Source organism: Thalassophryne amazonica, chromosome 6, assembly GCF_902500255.1.
Source record: "Thalassophryne amazonica chromosome 6, fThaAma1.1, whole genome shotgun sequence".
NCBI lineage: Eukaryota > Metazoa > Chordata > Actinopteri > Batrachoidiformes > Batrachoididae > Thalassophryne > Thalassophryne amazonica.
Window position 1 is genome coordinate 49,203,236 of NC_047108.1, and position 18,662 is coordinate 49,221,897.

General features: G+C 39.5%; 1 protein-coding gene across 2 annotated transcripts in view; it reads left to right on the forward strand.

Annotated features, from left to right (window-relative positions):
- Positions 1-537: 537 nt before the first annotated feature.
- The window catches only part of lamb2l (laminin, beta 2-like), a 236,893-nt gene continuing 218,768 nt past the window's right edge, over positions 538-18,662 (forward strand). The window contains exons 1-2 of one of the 2 annotated variants that reach the window (XM_034172153.1): positions 565-616; positions 1,251-1,296. The gene's annotated coding sequence lies outside the window, so the exon portion shown is untranslated. Of the gene's footprint in view, positions 617-1,250; positions 1,297-18,662 lie in introns of both variants that reach the window. The other variant, XM_034172150.1, reaches the window with a different exon arrangement.

The window sequence follows — 18,662 nt, forward strand, 5'->3', positions numbered from 1 at the left end:
CACTGAATATGTCTTGGACTTTGAAGATTTGCTTTCAGATTGATTATAAGGAAGATCATTTTAGAAAATTTTATTTTTTGTATTTTTATTTATTTATTTATTTGTATTTGAAATGGCATAAACAAATTAAAATGTGTGAAATACCAAGTGTTCCACTACTTTTGAAGGGCACTGTATTTGTATATGATGTTGATGATTTTGGTTGGGTGTGGTTGCCATATCATAAATTGAACCACAACTGAATACATGTTAATTTCTTTCACTGAAATATTTGACTCTGAAAATCACCTTTTTGAGTTGATGTGGTCTACTACATATGACTTATGTCACTTCTTCAGTTTCAAGCGGTGTAATTCCTAAAAGTATATATTTTAGGGTTCAGTTGTCCTTGAGCCGTGAACGCGGCTGAAGCCTTACCTGTAAGGGGCGTGGCCAGAGAGTTGTGGGTGGAGTCCAGCAGGGAGGAAGGACAAACCCACCTGCTCCGTGTTTCCTCGGCGGTAGTCTTGTTTGGGCTCCTCCTCCTCCAGACGGTGCACCGCTGCGGAGCGAAGGGAGCTCAGACGGACTGTGGAGCGGAGATAAGAGGAGTCGTGACAAACTAATAACCCAGCAGGTGAGCTCATACTTCACTCACATTTCAGACGAGCACGCGCCTCAGACAGAAACACCAACAATAATACTGAGACAAACGGGACCTTTGTACTTTATTATTGCCGTCTCCTGCCGTGATGGCAGTCTATAAGTATTTACAAATATCAGCTTTGTGTGCTTTTATTACTGTACTTTGACCAGTTATACTGAAATGTTGCAAAATAATTGAATAAATGTGTGTATTTAAGCACAGTTTTATATTATATAACGGACGGTACTTACAGAGGCGATAAACAGGTTTATTCAACTTGTTTCACTGTCTCTGAGATTTTCTAACTTGCTAATGTACGACTCAGGTCAAACCGCGAGGGGGCGCCAGAGAGCCGGACAGCAGGTGTTGGGGGCCGGTGGGGGGAGGAGGTGTGTTCTCAAATCCCGATAGAGCATTCAGGTGAAAATTTTAAAATCTGGATTTGACCAAGCACAGTCAAAAACCCAGTTTTTGACTTTATTTGAATATTTGTGATCTGGTTTGAGCTGTTTGAAATGAAGCAAATGGTGCAGCTTAGTTAAAATTTCCATAAAAATTGTTCATTTTGTGATAAAAGCATGGAATTTGGCACACATATTCTAAATTAACGAATGTTTATTTTCAGATATCATCATCACCATCCTGGAGCTGACCTCTGATGAGCTACAGGGGTCAGTAAAGAATTACACAGGGGTCAAAATTTAAAAATGCTCCAATCATGTTGAAACTTATACCACATTATTTGTCTGATCATAATTTCAAAAAGGTACATTTCTGACTATCTGTGACTGAATTCCATGGAGATATGGGATAAAAACAACAAGAATAGTGACAAAGGTCAGTTTCAGTTTGTACAGGGGTCAAAAGTTAAAGTTGCTCCAATTTTGGTAGAAGATGCACATTATTAGTTGAGTTAACAGTGTTTTAAAAAGGAATAGTTTGGAGTCCAAACATTAAATATCTTGTCTTTGTGGTGTATTCAATTGAATATAGGTTGAAGAGGATTTGCAAATCTTTGTATTCAGTTTTTATTTACATTTTACACAACGTCCCAACTTCATTGGAATTGGGGTTGTATATATATATATATATACACACACACACTGAAAACAGCTGAGGGCAGGGGAAGCTCCAGGGATCTGCATCATTGGAGCTGAACTCCTCGATGCGGGTGGAGATGCTGTTCTTCTGGCTTTGCAGACAATCTTTTTTCAATCTGGGAGATGGGTATCATCCCTATAGGAAGAAAGGAGTTGTTGTTCCACACTGGAAGGGAAAGGGCAGTTGTTTTGATTACAGGAATGACATGGGTTTTATGCTGCTTTCTGTACCAAGAAAAGTGTTTACAGGTATTATTCTTAATAGGGTTCAGTTCCAATTATTTGCCACATCAGTGATCAGACCATTCTGGCTTCACACCCACACACTCAATGAGTGCACATGTAACTATCTGGTTCTTTTTTTTTTTTTTTCTTCTTCTATGTTGGTTTTCACAAAGCTTTGGATTCAATTGAACAGGCTTTTCTCTGGACATCCTGCAAATTTTTTTAAATGAAAACGTAATATCCACAGCCAGCCTGTACGCAGTTACCGTGAAAATTCTGCTGAGCAGAGCAGAATCTCTGAATTTTTGTCAGTAAATATTGGTGTTTGTCAGGGATATCTTTTAGTTCATATTCTGGTCAGCCCTTGCAGGGACTATGTGTTGGGGAGGGCTGTGGTAAGGTGTCCTTGTTGGTGTGGAATCTTTTACTGACCTTTACTTCGCGGACAGTGCTGTGAAAAAAAAAGTTTTTTAATTTTCTCTCTTCTTCATCAGATTGTGGATCGCAGTACCTCATTCAGTATATAGGAGCAGCGTGTTATGCACGTGGACAGTGCCATCTTGTGGCCATATATGATGATGCAGTGTTTTTTTAATGTGTAAGTGGCTTTGAAATGTATCGTATATCGACCTCCCAAACTAGTTAAAAAACAAAACAAAAAAACACCCAGTGACTTATAGACTGTAAAGTATGGTACTTTATTTTCACTCGTTTGATCACATTTGTATTTTTTAATGAGAGTCTGGTATACAGTCTATATACAACTTGATTAAAAAAATCTTATCTCGAATGTTTATCTTTTTTTTTAATCTCAAAAACATTTAATAAATTTAACTGCAGTAAAATATATGTTACCCAACAGTCAGGTGATTTGTGTTTGTCAGCCCTTAGCCCAATTTTTTGTAGAATTCTGGCAGTTTATTTATTTTCCCTCACAGTGAATCCTCATTTCTTTCCAGGTCTGTTGTGCTGAGCACTGCATAGCACAAAGAATTTAGACATGTAGGTTTGAAGTATAGGTTCCCATGGCCCTCTCAGGCTTAGTCTAGTTTTAATCAGCTCAAGGACCTGGCCTCTCACCCTGTGGCTGAGATCAGCTCTAGCCTGGAGGGTTAAAGGGCCGGTGATTTACTCTGACCTCTGATTGTAGAAACAACGATGGAGGAAAGAAGAGGGAAACTGGTGTGTGGCCGCTTTGTCTCAAGATCCATTTTGGATGAGTACTGTGTATTTGTACTTGTGGTGATAATAGTTATTAGAGCGTGAGAATCTAATTCTTGATTGAGAAGTTTGTGTTCCCCTTCATTCATTAACATTGTGAGGGAGGGCTGTTTGGGTCTTGGTGCAGGTGTGTCCTTGAATGAATGCCTGTTTTATTATTATTATTACTATTTGGTCTTATAGATATGAGGTACAGTTCACACCTGATAAGATATTTCCATCAACAGGTATGATAGCAATTCTTAGACATGACAAATCCATTTTAGATGAGAATGTCAAGTTCACCAGTGTCTCTGTTTGAATTCAGAACTCTTCAACAGGACAAACGAGGACATACTTAAGGTAATGTCATATGGAAGGCTATTAAATGGTATTTCTTTAGGTTCTAACCACTTCAGGAATTGTAATTTTATGTTGGAACCCAAAACTGGAAATGGTAAAATACTAATGCTGCTCAGAACAAACTGATTGAAAAAAAAAATTTTTTTTGAACAAGTTAATTTCTGCCACTGACTGATTTTGGCAAAACCAAGAATAAACATTGCAGCTGTATTTGTTTTCAGGCAAGTTTTGACTGTGTTGCCAATGCAAGGTTTTGAAGCCTTTATTTGAACAGAATAAAATGATAGTACTATGAGTTAAATGGGGGGGGGGGGGGGTAGTCGGACTCAAAAGGGGTTCCACCTTCATCCCCCTCCCTCACCCAGTTCAATTTTTTAAACCGATGTAATATGTTATCACACAAACAGCAGTCCAAACATGTAGGGAAAAGCCTCCACAAATGCACGTTTATACAGACTGTTTATGGCATTGAATAGGTTACAACATTACCTAAACAACTGGGCAGTGCAGTCTGTGCGTTTGAGGGTGAGCGCTAAACGGGGTCAAATAAGGTGCATATGATGTTATTTCTCTACTTTCGGGGACAGAAACACTGCACTTTCTCTGAGATTTTGGGCAAATTACGTGCAAACAAAGTGAAAATACAAAGAAAAAGTGACGATGTGGTGGTAAGTGGACATGTGTTGAGGCTTGTTTATGACCCGGAGCTCAAACGTGTCGGTACAGTTGTGCAGGTGAGAGACTGCAGCTAATCTGGTTAGCTGTGTAAGCTAACACTTACCGACACGACGTCTCCCATTTGCCTCATCTTTCCTACCGAAAAAAACTGCACTTTTCGCGACTGCTTCTGCGATTGCAGCTGAAAACAAAACAGTACACCATTTCCCCGTGTGAAGCTATGCTGTGTTTATATTTCGCAACAGGAGCAGCCGTCCCCATAAGTGGTCAAATCCCGCGACATCAAGTGATAAATGAGACTGTGCTGCCCTAACAATAACAACATCACCATTATCATAACAGCATCACCTAAACACTACCAATAACAACATCACCATTATCGTAACATCACCTAAACAATACCAATAACAACATCACCATCATCATAACAATATCACCTAAACAATACCCATAACAACATCACCATCATCATAACAATATCACCTAAACAATAACAATAACAACATCACTATCATCATAACAATATCACCTAAACAATGACAGCATCACCATCATCATAACATTATCACCTAAACAACAACATCTTCACCATCAACATAACATCACCTAAACAATATCAATAACAACATCACCATTATCATAACATCACCTAAACAATACCAATAACAACATCACCATCAACATAATATCACCTAAACAATTCCAATAATAACATCACCACTATCATAACAACATCACCTAAACAAAACAACATCATCATAATAACAACATCATCATAATAGCAACATCACCTAAACAATAACAATAACAACATCATTATAATAACAACATCACCTAAACAATAACAACATCACCATCATCATAATAACATCACCATCATCAGAACAATATCACCTAAACAATAACAACATCACCATCATTGTAACATCACCTAAACAATAACAACACCACCATCATCATAACAACATCACCTAAACAATAACATCACCATCATCGTAACATCACCTAAACAATAACACCACCACCATCATCATAACAACATCACCTAAACAATAACAACACCACCATCATCATAATAACAACATCACCTAAACAAAACAACATCATCATAATAACAACATCATCATAATAGCAACATCACCTTAACAATAACAACATCATCATAATAACAACATCATCATAATAACAACATCACCTAAACAAAACAACATCATCATAATAACAACATCATCATAATAACATCACCTAAACAAAACATCATCATAATAACAACATCACCTAAACAAAACAACATCATCATAATAACAACATCATCATAATAACATCACCTAAACAAAACAACATCACCATCATCATAACAACATCACCTAAACAGTAACAACATCATCATAATAGCAACATCACCTTAACAATAACAACAACATTATAATAATATCACCTAAACAATAACAGCATCACCATCATCATAACAACATCACCTAAACAGTAACAACATCACCATCATCATAACAACATCACCTAAACAGTAACATCACCTAAACAATAACATCATCGCCATCATCATAACATCACCTAAACAATAACAACATCACCATCATCATAACATCATCGCCATCATCATAACATCACCTAAACAATAACAACATCACCATCATCATAACAACATCACCTAAACAGTAACATCACCATCATCATAACAATTTCACCTAAACAATAACAACATCACCATCATCATAACAACATCACCTAAACAGTAACAACATCACCATCATCATAACAACATCACCTAAACAGTAACATCACCTAAACAATAACATCATCGCCATCATCATAACATCACCTAAACAATAACATCATCGCCATCATCATAACATCACCTAAACAATAACAACACCTAAACAATAACAACATCACCATCACCATAACAACATCACCTAAACAATAACAACATCGCCATCACCATAACATCACCTAAACAATAACAACATTGCAATCATCATAACAATATCACCTAAACAATAACAACATCACCATCATCATAACAATATCACCTAAACAATAACAACATCACCAGCATCATAACAACATCACCTAAACAATAACAACATCACCATCATCATAACAACATCACCTAAACAATAACAACATCGCCAGTATCATAACAACATCACCTAAACAATAACAATATCGCCATCATCATAACAACATCACTTAAACAATAACAACATCACCATCATCATAACAACATCACCTAAACAATAACAATAACGAGTTGCTCTCACTGCCTCCGATGCGCTTACCGAGTCTGCAGGCTTGGTAAATGCCGCAGCAGGCCACTCACACCGCCCCCGTGTCTGCTGTGCAGGGCTGCAGCCAACTCCGGCACCACCTCCCTGTCTACTGAATGGAGGTGCGGCCAACTTTGGAAACAAGTCCAGAGACTATGCTCGCTGTTTTGATGTGGAGTGAGCCGGCAGCAAGGATAGACGTCTTGCGGAAAAATCTGCAGCGCTGCACGGTCTCAGTAACCGCGGCCGCAGAGCTCCATGTCCACTGAGAGAGGTTTGTATCTTTTTAATGACTTGGATTCTTTGCGGGTCCTGCATCCATACCCTGCAATGGTAACACCGGAGGCAGTGTGAGCGAGGGGTAACAACATCACCATCATCATGCAAACTCCACACAGAAAGTGTCAGGTGGGCACCGATCCCACAACCTTCTGGCTGTGAAGCAGCAGTTGTAACCACTAAGCCACTGTTCCGCCAGGTGTCATATAATTTCTTATAATTTATGAATTATAAGAAATTATAATTTCACTTGCTACTCATATATGCATGTGAGTAGCAAGCCTGTATCTTTTCCTTGAACATTAAAATATGGATGAAAACAACATGAATCTAACCTTTTACAGTTTACACATTTCCATGGCTGTGTTTAATTAACAATCGTTGAAGGCTTAAAAAGTGTTTTAGCATAAAAATCTGCTATTTAACATAAAACAACAGATATTTTTAGGACTGTTATTAAAGCAAGTTACTTTAAAAGGAATGGATGGGTGTTTAACATGTATATAGCATAACTATAGAAAAAATAAACAGCTCTCTCATTTTTTTCTGCAGATGCGCTGAAATTGTTATTAATTTCCATAATAATGATATTTGGTGTTATTTTTCGTTGGTGCTATTAAAAATACCTGTCTTGGTACTGATGACATTAATTGAGTTTAATTATTCTGCTGCTACAGGCTCTACAATTGATTAATCTAAATTATTCTGTTATTTTGACAGCCATAATTATAATATACTGTAAAAGCCGGAAATGTAGCTCCGACACACTATGTATAAACTTATGTATGTTTTACATTGTGATCAGTGCACAATCACTCTGGCATTGGAGCTAATAATGCATCTGTCAGTCAAAATGGTCATTCCCACACATGTGCTCAGTCTTGCTCTAACTGACTTTCATTTGCCTTCTGTCCACATCGTACTATCTCCAGCTTTCCAGGCTAGTTTCATCCTGTTCTTTACTCTCACTACACATCACCATGTCATCTGCAAACATCATAGTCCATGGAGACTCCTGTATGATCTTGTCCATGTACCTGTCCACCATCACAAACTAGAAAGGGCTCAGAGCTGATCCTTGATGTAATCAGATCTCCACCTTGAATGCATCTGTCATTCCTACTGCACATTTTACCATTGTCACACTGTCCTTGTACATATCCTGCACCACCCCCACATACTTCGGTAGTGCTCTTTCTCAGCATGTAACCATATTGCTGCTTGCATACCTTCACCTCTTTTCTAAGCATTGCTTCCACTACTCTTTCACACAACGTCATGCTGCTGCTAATTGTCTTAATGCTTCTGTAATTATTGTAGCTCTGCAGATCACCCTTGTTCTTAAAAATCAGAAGCAGCACACTTCCTAGCTTTTCAGGCTTATAGGATTTTATTAAACAGTCTGGCTTAAAAACTTCACTGCCATCTCTACTTTAACATTTCCATCCTCCACTGGATTCATCCTCTTCATAAGCTGTCCTTACTTCAGCCTTACTAATCATCTTGCACTTCTGATTTGCTCTCTATACATCATCTAACATTCTCACTTTCCTCATTTCTTCATTCATGTGCTCCTCAAAATATTCGCTCCACCTTCTCAACACACAGGCCTTACTTGTCAGCACTTCACCAGCGGTATCCTTTATCACCCTAACATACTGTACATCCTTTCCATCTCTGTCACTCTGTCTGCTAATCAGTAACAAGCCTTTTTTTTCCCTCCTTCTTTCATGTTCAGCTTCATGTACAGCTTGCTTTATGCTTTTTCCGTAGCCTTTGCCACTTCTCTGTTTACCTTACACAGCATCTCTTTGAACTCCTGTCTACTTTCATTATCTCTACCACTATATCAGTTCTTTTCATCAACCGTCTTTTTTCTGATCACTTTCTTGAACATCTTCAATCCAAACACCAAGACTCCCTTGTCTTTGTCCCACTGTCTAGATGTCACACCCAGTATCTTCTTAGCTGTCTCCTCCACAACATATGCAGTAATTCACAAATTGTCCAAAATCACTTCACCTCCATCCAGTGCCTGTCTTACCCCTCCCTGAAACAGTGTTCATCCTTCACCTTCCATCATCTGATCTTTGGCTCAGCTCTCACTCTCTTCCTGTTCTTCTCATCTCCAATGTTATCCTGCAATCCACCATCCAGTGTTATCAAGTGGTAGCTGTGATCTCCCCTGCTACCACCTTATAGTCTCCCATTTTTAGGTTGCATTTTATACAGAGAATGTTGCCCACCTGTGTGTACCTTGTTCCACTCACATGAAACCCTGTGCGCTGCCTTCTTCTTCTGAAACTAAGTATTCATAACAACTGTTTCCATCATCTTGAAAAGTCTACAACAATCTGACCTTCCACGTTCCTCTCCTTGATAACATATTGAACCTTTACTTTCTCATCACCTCTCACCCCTTCATCAGCATGCCCATTGATGTCAGTATGCACTGATGACATTCAAAATCACCCCTTCAGTTTCCAGCTTCACACTCATCACCGTGTCAGACACTCGCTTAACCTCAATACACTTTTAATATACGAGGTCTATTAGATAAGAAACCGACACTTTTATTTTTTTTTTAACTATATGGATTTGAATGACGTGCGATTACACCAATCATGCTTGAACCCTCGTGCGCATGCGTGAGTTTTTTCACGCGTGTCGGTGACGTCATTTCCCTGTGGGCAGGCCTTGAGTGAGATGTGGTTCAGCCCTCTTGGCTGAATTCCTTTGTTTCACACGCTGCTTGAGATGGCGCGCGTTGCTTTATCAAAAAATTTTCTGGACCTGTGAGGAATATCTGAGTGGACACTATTCGAGAAATTTAGCTGGTTTTCTGTGAAAAGTTTAATGGCTGATGGACTTCCCATGGAGGGGACATCACGCAGTGCTTCCAGGCGCCGTCGTCGGCCTGTTTCGACCTGAAAACATCCTAATTTAAGGCTTAATTCACCCAGGACGTCGTGAGAGAACAGAGAAGATTCAGAAGAGGCCGGCATGAGGACTTTATGCGGACATTCCACTGTTTAAGGACATTTTGTAATGAAAGACGTGCGCGCAAATTCGCAGAGTCGTTTCCGTGACGACTCGGCGAATCTGTGTGCGCCGCAACAGGAAAAACACCTCCGTGTTGAAAACCATTTGTAAAATTCAGGCGGCTTTTGATGGCTTTCAACAAGTGAGTAACTGAGAAATTGTTTAACAGCTTGGGCATGTTCCAACTTGCCCGTTAAGGTTTCCAATGGAGGTGTTTTTCCTGTCGGGCCGGACCCGCAGATCGCCGTCAGGCGCCGTGGGCCGTCCTTAAAGTGACACTACCAGACCAAAATCTCTCATCAGCCATTAAAATTTTTACCGAAAACCAGCTGAATTTATCAAATGGAGTCCACTCAGTTGTGCCTTACAGTTTTTGAAAACATTTTTATCAAACAAAGCAGCAGTCTCTGAGCCATTCCTAAACAATGAAAAAATGACGAGAGGGTGGGCGACTCCTCACTCAAAGACTGCCCACAGGCGAATGACGTAACCGACAGGTGTGAAAAAACTCTTGCATGCCCACGAGGGTTCAAGCATGTCTGATGTAATCACACGTGATTCAAATCCATATGGTTTTTGAAAAAAATATAAGGTCGGATACTTTTGTGACAGACCTTGTACGCTTCCTTTAGGGCCCCTTCACACTTAACACGAAAGACGCAGAAACTGGAAGAAAATTCGCGAACCAAAAACAAAATGAGGAACCACGAAACATTCCACCTGCTGTCGGAAGGGACGCACGGTCGGACAGGCATGGACAATACACCAGCGATGGTTTCGTGCATGCTCGTGCGTGTGCACGAACACAGTGCAAGCAGCTGGAACGTATTGCACCACATCATGCCTCTGCTGTGGAGAAAAAAAAAACACACACCATAAAAAAACACCACAATTTATTGAATTCCAATATAAGTATGAACCGTCTGTTCCACACATAATGTACTTGCTGTACACCGCAAGTGGCTGAGATTTAAAAGAATTTCTGGTAAGCACGTTGCTTCCTTCTACCTTCTTCATTTATCTGGGCTTGGGACTGGCACTCAGAGTGTACTGGCTGCACACCCCACGTGGCTGAGTTGCGGTCCACTTCACTGTCAACAGTGTTGCTATGCTCATTCACATGACTATGACCCAGCTGTCCAACTGAATTAATGCAATCAGGAGGCTTGAGAAGAACAGAGGGCTGATCTTCTTAGGGTAATAATGTCTTGTTCTTGGCATTTTTGTGGATGGATTGTGGTGAATGCCTTTTTTCTCTCTCTCATTCTTTACTTCACTGTCATCTTGTCTGATGGCACACTGGTCAGCATGTCCTTCTCAGTGGGATTAGCTCAGGGTCAGGTAGGACTGTGTGCGGTTGAAAGGATGGGCTATAATGTTTCTGTGGTGTGTGTATGATTAATCTTTAGATCAGGAGGCCTCTCCAAAGACCTGCTGCTGTCATTCCCTGTGAAGCACTGCATCGTTGTGAGCTTTGATATGTGAGCTGCTCTCTGGGCCCCCAAGTCTCTCATAATCATGTCCCCTGATACAAATCAACTCCTTGTTTGTAGGCTGACAAGATTAGTACTATGCTTTTTCATATCTGGTTCTGTACGCCTCTTTCTTTTTTCTCACTCATTTCTTGGTGCTGTCTAACCAAGTTCAGTTAATGCAGACAAATATGTCTTTTTCAGGAACAAATCTATAAATTCATGAGCACCCCAGGTGTCAAAGGTCACCAAGTACATTATTATTGTTACTCTGCATGCTGGCGAACCAATGAACGCCGTGTTTTCACTGGACAAGATAAGTAAAAAATGGTTCTATGTTTTTCCTTCAAAGTTTGTTATATTATATCTAAATAAATTAGATAAAAGTTAAGGAAAATGTGGTTTGAAAAAGACCCCTTTTTTCTGCTCATCTTGACCAAAAGTCTGATGAGTTAATGTCAAGCATCCATCACAATGCCATCCATCGCCCGTCCATATACAGTTCATGCACAATGCTTCTTCTCCTTCAGTTGTTGATTTTATTTTCAATTAGTTTGTGTGCTTCATCTATGCATTGTTCACAATTCTTCCTCACTACAGTTTGAACTCTTTGTGATAAAAATAGTGAAATTCACTCAATATAGTGCATGTTCCCAAATTGCATGGTTGCTGAGAAAAAAATTCACCAAAATAGCACATTATCTAAGAAAATTTACACAGTGTCCCAAAGATGTTGGATGTGAACATTAACTACCAGCAAAAATATTTACAGCAAATATTAACAGTAAATTACTGTCACCCAAGCCAGTTTACTTGCTGCTGAAACATTGGATCTGTTAGTTCAGGTAAATGCTAAAATAACTGTTTGAAAATTTCTAACTATTGGTAACGAATTTTATTTGCAGTATGTCATCATTTTTTCACCAGCATAGAGTGAGGAAATACGTATAGTTTGAAGAATAAAACTGGATAAGCTCTGCATTGATGCTCTTGTTGCATATCTCAACAACCAAGAAACTCAATTTTATTAGTTTCATTCAAACAAAAAAAAAACTCTCGCACACTGCCTCACTTGCAACACAACACAAGGGTGAATTTAATCAAGCAAACAAGCAAGCAACGTTTCGGCCAAAGGCCATCATCAGGCAAATAATTATATTAATTATTTATTATTTATTAATATTATATTAATTATTTATTAATATTATATTAATTATTTATTAATATTATATTAATTATTTGCCTGATGATGGCCTTTGGCCGAAACGTTGCTTGCTTGTTTGCTTGATTAAATTCACCCTTGTGTTGTGTTGCAAGTGAGGCAGTGTGCGAGAGTTTTTTTGTTTGTTTAGCAGCCTTTGTGCCTTCTCTTACGCACCTGTCGTCAAGGGATGTGCGAAGTGATTTCTTTTTTTATTAGTTTCATTCAAAAAATGTCTGCATAGAATCTATTCAACGTAGCCAGCGTATTCACCAAACTTTTCATAAGTTGGTATACGCTGGCTAAATCATCAAGGTGTGACAGGCCTATCCAGGAGATTAGACTAGGGATGCACCGATCCACAATTTTTCACTTCTGATCTGATCCCAATACATGAATTTGGATATCTGCCGATACCGATACTTTTCTGATCCAATACCAAAGCTCTGTTTGCTTTAATGTTATTAATATCATTATTGTTGATTTTATATGAGGATTTTCTTAAAAGGAGACCTGAAAGTTGAGCTACAATTTGAGTGCAAAGGAACTGTCATATATATTATGATAATAAATCATAATAATTATGATTTATTATGTGAACAGAGGCCATCAAACTAAAAGCACCGTGCACTACTGTGCGCACACTGCCGCAAATCTCAACAGGCTGTTATATCCACAATAGACCTTACAGTACAGATATTTGTCCATTCCTTCCCATGGGCGATGTAAATAATGTGAACTATTGTCTCCGTCACATCTGTATATACCACAAGCTGCGCCTCTCCATGGTACGCAGTAACGCATCATTGCACGCAGCAGGCTCGGAGCTGGACGGATCTCACCACTGAAATATATGATCCCCTTCTAACTCTTTAGGAGATATGACATGGAACTGTTGTGTCAGGCCGTTACAGCATTAATAAACATGAATCTCACCTCCAACAATGATCCAGGAGTGTTTCACAGCGCGGATGTGGAGCCGGACCGCAGCCTGTGGTTAAAATCCTCTCACCCTGCTGCTGTGTGCTGGAATAAACCACGCAAAAATAAATCCCATGTGATAATCCAACCATCGTGGCGTCCAGAGTTGTGTTGTGCTGCTGAAGTGAGCAAAAAAGAAAAAAGAAATTAAAGTTCCCTGGAAAGGGTCTGTCTGATGCATGGGACTACTTGGCCCACTGCCAACAAACTTTCAGCAAAGCTGCCCAGTGGCATGCGCCATCCAGACGTTTGGACAACGGGCAGTCTTCAGCGCCTTTTATGGCCGTCTGACAGTAGTCTGTGTCATCCTATCTGTTGTCTATATACACTTTGGATGCCATTGTGTAAGTGTGGACGAAGTAATCTGGATGCGTTCTGACATGGCTGACCACACCTCTTTTCCTGCCGACTGCGTCAGATTATGGCAATATTTGCTGTATCGGGTATGGTTTATCCACATTCTTACGATGTGTGACGGGGGCTTAAGAGATTACCCACCTATTTATATTTACAGTATCATTAAAGGGCATATTTCACTCCAGTCAACACTATGTTTTAAAAAATTATACACCAGATTATGAATCATTACTTCCAACTTTTTGACTTGTACAAGTCCTGATGTATGTCAGGAGCTGTGAGGACATGGCATGACAGGCAGGTGGACACAAATGCAGACTCATCGCTCAGAGGTGGGATTTAGCAAAAGGTTTCATCAAAAACAGGCTCAGGTTGATACACAGGGTGACAAGCAGGCAGGCGGAGGTACAGACGGTCGTGAGGTGGCGGTGTGGTCAGTAACGAGCAGAGTTCCAGCACAAGCAAACAGGTGTATCAGAGGAGGCAAAAACGGAGTCAAAAAACAAGCAGGGTTCAGGCACAGAGTGGCTCAGGCAAAAGGCAAGGTCAAAACAGGCGAGGGTCAAACACGGCGAGAAATCAGACTATGGCAGAACGAGAGGCGTGGAACGAGCACAGCGAACTAGCAGTGTACTGTGGAAGACAAGGGGTTTAAAAGCAGAGGTAAATCAGGGCGTGATGAGAAGCAGGTGCAGTGAAGAAGGCGTGGCTGGACAAGACAGTGGAGTGACAGGTGGGCGTGTCAGAGCAAGAGAGGAAAGTGAATGACAGAACAAACGTGAAACAATAAGGAGCTAATGATACCTAAAATACAAATGTGCGGGAAACAGTAAACAAATGAAAAAGCAGAAATAGATAACAGAAAATTAAAGGATGGATATAAACTAGAGGAGAACTCAACAAGTGGCTGAAGAGTAACAGAAAAACCTGAGGGACTAACAGGCTCAAAACAGAGTGACTGACTAACCAGAAAATAAAGGATGAAGATGAAACTAGAACAGAACTCAGTAAGTGGTTGAAGTGTAACAGATAACTCAAAACCTAACGTGATCACACAGAATGACAAATAAAAAGCAAGAGACTAAACTAGAACAGAACTTAACGTGGCAGAAGCATCACAGATAATAAAACCAAGACTAAAGTGGAAGAAACAGAAAATAAACACAGGGACGGACAGAAGGATAAAGACAGGGAAACAAACGAAGACTGGGGGACAAAAGCAGATTCTGGGCAGGTCCAGGGCCAAAACATATATAAAACAAATAAAATTCACCACACAGCATCTGAAAAATGCAAACAGATTCAGAGCTATTTTAGCCATACTGTAAAAAAAGTAATGAAACTTCAAATGCTGAATATTCGCTGCCTGAAAGTCACTCCACCTGTGACTACACACAGTCAATCCAGGTTGCTTTTTGTATCCAAATGTAATATGGCTTTAATTTGGCTTTCGATTCAAATTCTTGTATTTTGTGATCAACATATGCCTGTCTCCCCTTCTTTGGAACCCACAGTGCATTCGGAAAAAAATATTGCATACGTCTCAGTGAGACTGAATAATAATGAATACATATTGTGAAAGTGGTGCCTCTGATTTCACTCCTGTTGTGTTCAGAGACAGAGCCATGTACAATTATTGTTCCACTGTGTGGCGCTGTCTTCTGTCCACAGCGTTCATCCGTCAGCCTTCTCGATACTTGCCGGGACTCCCAGTAGCTTATCTTATCTTAGGTTAGTGGTTGATTTAGCTCAGCTTAGCCAGTAACACAAACGCTGAGGTTGGTCCACATCTCAGCTGTCCTGTTAGCAGCAGTCACTCGTCGTTGCCTTTCTGTCCGACTCTGTGATTACAGAAGCGGCTTCCTCAATGAGGCTCGCAGGTTTCCTGCCCATAGCAGTTTAGCTACGACACAGTGGTGTAAACCACAAATACGACTGATTCCACACTTTTGGGAGAGGAAACACAATTTAAGCATTGTCCTGGCCACATGAATTGAAGGGATAAATTCTGTGGTTAGATCCATGTTTTTTTTTTTTACTATTCTTGCGGTGTGTTGGGCTTCATTTCTGAAGTCTGGCCCAGAGGCACTCATAAAACAAACAAAAAACAAACCCTCTCACTTTCCTCCTCAAAATATTATCCTTGAAAAATCTGTCCACCAAATAAGCAACACCCTTGCAAAACACACATTTTAATAATAAATGAATTAATTAAATCAGTCTGTTATATGTATATGATGGACTGTATATGATGTGTGTGTGTGTATATATACAGCGGTGGGCACAGTTCTGATAATCCGATAACCGATATTTATTGAAGATAATGTTTTCATTATCGGATTATCTTTTCAGATAACTTTGACCATTATCGGACTAATTATCTTGCGATAAATTTTTGTCTGATAATTTTTAGACCATTAACATGGTAAACAAAACTGAACAGCTATAAACATTTATAAAATTTAAAATCAGTTGAGCACCTACCTGTTGAATGTTTTGTAGCAGATGTGTAGTTCTACCCTCTGCAAAGAGAGGAGAGCTACTTCAAGAAGAAACTGCTCTTTCCTCTGCAGGCAAAAGAGAACTAGTCACAAAAAAAATCATTTCTTTTAACCCCATACTGATATGTGGGCAATATCACCCAAGTCATCCAGAGGCATACATTTTTAACTTATGGTTCAAATTTTAACCAAACTAATTTCGGACAAGTTATTTAAATTAACGTCACGTCTGAAGTTTTATAATGTGAAAATATCAGATATATGATTTAGTTTTAAAGTAATGCACTCATTTTTAAGGTATTAGTGTGGACATGCTGTGCCCAGTGCATTATGGGTAGGATAGGATAATCTCAGTACGTTCACGACAAGAGAAATGCATCTGAGATACTCTGATCACGCTCCACGGACAACAGCATTAAACTCTAGTGCCTAAAACTCTCGTGAATATATTCTCTGGGTTTATAGACGTTGTTATTGTGTTTGCGTTTATTAAATTCCACGCATCTTAAATGTAGCAGATACGGATTATCTGGAATTTTGTTTTGGCAAGTTTTCACGGTCTCTACTGCCATCTACTGGCCAGTAGGGTTCATAGCAGTATTCGCCCTGAAGCTGGGCTGATATTTTCAATCACTGTACTCGGTTCCAGTTCAAACTGTACGACAAAACCGCACGGTGTAAAAGTTCAGAGCGCACGATTTATGTTCTCACGCACATTGTACGTTCAAAAACCACACGTCGGACTCGTGTTTCCAGAAGCAAAACATAAACAGATGCTTTTTTTTCAAACTTAACTTACTTTTCTTATTTTTTACAAAAACTCTCGATGGGAGACATCAGAGTTTTAAAAAAATTACAAGACAGGTCTGCGGTGTTTGCACAGGCACAGTGCGAGAGGTTGATTGCTTGTAGAGCTTCAGCAGCGGGATACCCTCATGACATTCGACCAGAATATCAAACAGGTTTGATTTTCATGTGACCATACGGTTGCCGATTAGGAGGTGGTTGTGAATGTTAAACGCAGCTCATTACGCTATGTATACTAAACGATGCAGGAAGCGCGATTAACCTGAAACTCAAACCAAAAATTTCTCGCACGAATGAAAAATTAGCTGAAAAGGGTCAAAACTCGCAATGGCACCAGTAGATCATGGCAGTGTTCTATTTATTTTGACACCAGTTATGTCAGACGGTTATCTAATTACAACTTGGCCCTTTTTTTTTTGAAAATGCCTTTTTTTTTTACAAATAAAAAATGGCATATTTTACAAAAGCACATTTATCTGTAAACACCAACACACGACACGTGTTGGTTTACATAATCAAAGAGTCAACCAATCAGTGCTAGCGGAGGCACATTTTACCCAGAATCCTTTGCCATCTTTCTGTGTTTGTTACAAAACTTCAGAATTAGTGCATTATTCAACATTAAAAGATATATGTTATATCTTAACTTTGAAGCAGAGGAAAAACGAGCACTCACAGGGACCAGGAGTGGAGGTGCACGGCTCAAAAACTAAGTCAGTGTAAAAATATAGCCAGCAACACTCAAGTGTCCTTCTTAATAAAGGTTTTAATGACTCACGGCAAGGCGACAGGATCAGGAGCACAGACGCGTTTCGACTAGGTCTTCCTCAGTGTGTGTCTGTGCCCACCACTGTGTGTGTGTGTGTGTGTGTGTGTGTGTGTGTGTGTGTGTGTGTGTGTGTGTGTGTGTGTGTGTGTGTGTGTGTGTGTGTGTGTGTGTGTACATACATATATATATATATATATATATATATATATATATATATATATGTATGTACACACACACAACAAACAGCACTGTGTGGAGATGGGCAAGAATGCAAAAACACTCTTGGATACAAAGGGCATTGAGTGAAGGCCAGGCAGTCTCTGGTGTTGGTAATATATTCTTTTATGTTTTTGATCAGTAACAGTGAAAAAGAAATATACAGCTCACATTGCATGACTTAATTTTGGAGACACATTGCTGTCTTTACAATCCTGAAATGGAGAATAATCTTCCATGTTAATCTTGCTGTTACTATAAAATGGCATTATGACTTAAACATCCAGACAGCATTATGAGATTTCCTTTGGTTCCATTGGCAATTATCTGATGGTGTTGGCATTGGATTAGGGAACTCTTTGAAGCAAAGCTGTTTTCTTGTTAGACACTATGGTTAACTTAAATCCCCTTTGCTTGAAGGTGGTGAGTTTGGGTGGTCTGTTTTACTTTAAATCCATGGATGTTTGAATTATGACTCGTGGACAGTTAATGATTTACTTTGTTCTTTTATGACTTTGGGTGGTACCTACCTTAAGTTTAACATACTTTAGGTTTTAG